Source organism: Ailuropoda melanoleuca, chromosome 1 (assembly GCF_002007445.2).
Source record: "Ailuropoda melanoleuca isolate Jingjing chromosome 1, ASM200744v2, whole genome shotgun sequence".
In the NCBI taxonomy this organism is placed as follows: Eukaryota; Metazoa; Chordata; class Mammalia; order Carnivora; family Ursidae; genus Ailuropoda; species Ailuropoda melanoleuca.
This window is the reverse complement of record NC_048218.1, coordinates 189,427,778-189,430,915: the sequence shown is the minus strand read 5'-3', so window position 1 is coordinate 189,430,915 and position 3,138 is coordinate 189,427,778.

The window sequence follows — 3,138 nt, the reverse complement described above, 5'->3', positions numbered from 1 at the left end:
CCCAAGGTTGCCCAGCTACTCTGCCGCTGAGCCAATTGTGACCTAACCACTTGCTCTGTAGCCCCAAACTCCCTACCTCTCCCTTTCTCCCAGGGGAGCCCAGGAGAGCCCAGGGACGAAGAAGGAAAAAGAAGAGAGGAAAGGAATGCTCCTGCCCCCTCAGGAGAGATGTAGAGCAGGACTGAGCTGGTGGGGCCCTGGGTGACAGGGCACCTCGCCAGCCCCTGCTGGCCTCCTCCCTCCACTCGTGTGGCTTCTACAGCCCCAGGGCTGATCGGGCTCTCTCCCCTGGCACCAGCCTTCTTTGCCACACCCCCACCCTTGCCTGGGGCCTGGCTACGCAGGGATCCCTTTCTGGCCCAGTGAGGCATGTAAGCCCGGGCTGACAGGCGTCCGGATGCCAGGGCAGCTGTGGCTGGCCAAGGGTGAGGTCACGGGCTGAGCACTCCATGCCCGGCCCTCCTCTCTCATCACAGGCCCACTCCTGGCCCAGCCTAGCTGCAAAAACTCCCCTCCAAACCCCTTCCTGCATCAAAGCCTTGCCCCCGTGGGCTCCGGCCTCTCTTGGCAAGGCGTCGTGTATGAGTTTACTGTTGCTGCTGTAACAAATGACCACAAACTTAGCAGCTGCAAACAACACACTTACTAACTTCCATTTCTGGAGGCTGGAAATCTAAAATAGAGGCTCTAGTCAGTGCTCCTTCTGGAGGCAGAGAGGACTCGGGCCCTCCTGTATCCCTCTCATAAGGACTCTTATGATGACACTGGGCCCACGGGGATCATCTCCCCACCTCAAACCCTTGACATAGTCACACCTGCAAAGTCCCTTTTGCCGGGTAAGGTAACATATTCACGGGTTCTAGAGATTAGGATGTGGACATGTTTGAAGGGCCATTATCCAACTTTCTAGGACCCAGCTAGCCAAGGGGGTATTTACAGCACATTCACCTCGAGCCTCACTCTACTCCATGCTAAACACCATCAGTATTATCTCACACCGTTCCTCATTCCTCGGAGGTGGGCACAGATCCCAGAGGTACAGATGAACAGCCCAGCCAGCCCCAGAGCCTGCGGGCTTGCCTTCATCCCAAGGCTGCCTCCTCAGACTGGAAACGAGCCCCTCCCTCCACGAAGCCCTCTGCTTTGACTCCAAGTCCCTGGCATTTGCATCCTGATCTGGCCTGCCAGCTCCCCGAGGCCGGGGTTGTGTCTCAGTAACTCGGGGCCCTGGTGTGGGACACAGAGGAAAAGGTACCTGGGCGACGTTGAGATAGAAGGAGAGACCAGATTTGTGGACTGGGGTTCAGGATGGGCTCTGGGGGATCTATGACCCCCCCCACCCTGCATGTGCAAGGTTGTGTGTCTGTGCATTTTTCTGGGCAGAGAGAGCAGAATTTCCACCAGCTTCTCAGAAAGGACTCAATCTCCAAGGATCAAGAAAGCCTTCTTGAGGGTCTGTCGCCATCCGCCTTCCCTGGGCTTCCTTCTCTGAACCAGCCTGTGGCCAGAGTTCACTCAGCACCAGGGGCCAGGGCTAGGGGAAGCTGTGCACCCCGGTCCCCTACATACACACTGGCTGTGAGGACACTTTCCTGCTCTTGGCAGAGTCTGGTCCTTCAGGGAGGAGCACAGTCTTCCCCAGGAGGCCAGGATGAAGCAGGCTTTCCTCACCTCTGGGGTCCCTTATCACTTTCCAAGCCCCTGCCTGCCCTCAATCTCCCAGTGGCCCCGTCCTCCAAGCTTTTCCTGCCATTGCCCTTGCAGACATGACTTCACCCTCCTATCAGCGGTGGCCCAGCCCTGAGAGAAGGGGTGGAACATTTTTCACAGCTCTGCCCGACACAGGACTGGAACACAGGTCTCCTGGTTCCCAAGTAAGACTGCTCCAGACACCTTGTTAGGATTTCAAAACTGGGGATAGAGTTCGATGAATGGCTTATTTCACCGTGTAAAACAAGCATGTTTTAAGCAATCTGCTCTAACAGCTGGAAGCAATGTAATTTCTGGTTTGCCCACTTCACCTGTGCCCTTCTTCCGGGAAAGCTTTCACAAAGGCGCTCCTCCCGTTTCCCTCCTCCGGGCAGCTGATCAGGGAATAAGCCTGTGGTGGGAACAGGGCCCAGAGCGCAGAAACATGTAGAACACCAGCGGTGTGCCCACAGCCTGCACCCCAATAGTGAACTCCCCACTCACCGCCCAGGAGATAGCATAGGAGGGGCGGGTGAGGGGAAGAGAAAGGACCCAAGGGCATCCAGAAGGGTCCCTCTCTTCTCTCCCTGCAGCCAGCCACAGAGAACGTCCCCTCCCTCGTTCCCTGCCCAGCCCAGGCCCTCTGGGAGGTGAGGTAGACTTGAGTGTCCCCAGCATCAACTTTGCCATTTAGCGATCCTGCCATTTACATAACCAACCAAGGCATCGAGTCTCAGGAAACAAGGAGCAGGGCTGAGATGAGGAGCAGAGATTGCTCTAAGGTTCCTCCCCAGCCTTCGCGGTGACAGCAGGGATGATGGAAGCCCGCCAAGGAGAGCTAGGGGAATGGGACCTGGGCTGGGGCTGCTGGCTTCTCCTCTGGTGGAAGGGGGGGGTGCTCCCTCTCCACTGACACCCCGATCAGGCCTCACAGGGGTGCCAACGTAGCAGCTCTGTTGTCCTCCGTCAGCCCTGCAGGCTCCTCGGCTGCTCCTCTCTGTCCTCCAAGCCTGTGAGGCATGGGGTGGGGAGGGTCATGGGCAGAAGCGGCTCAGGGTTGCGGGTCTCCACTCCCCCGCTGGGGGAAACAGCTGAGTCCTCAGGGACACGTGTGGGAAGCCTTCAGGCTGTCAAAAACCAAAGCCCAGCTGAGTGTGCTCCAACACATTCGTGTGGGAGGAGGGGCAGTGCAGCCGCAGCGGGGGACCTGTCCCCTCACCACTACCCCCCCATCTTGTGCCTGGGTGGTCCAGAGTAGGGGACCTCGGCTCCTAAGCAGGACATGTGCTTTTTCACAGGGATGTGAGAACCAGGACACTTTTCCCTGGGGCCTACTCTGCCCTATAAAACTTGAACAGATCAACCTTGCAGATGGCATCACAGCTCCTACCAGCCACAACCTCTTTACCTCTTCCTGCTGGCTAGCCGGGATCTTGTAGCCCAGCCCCC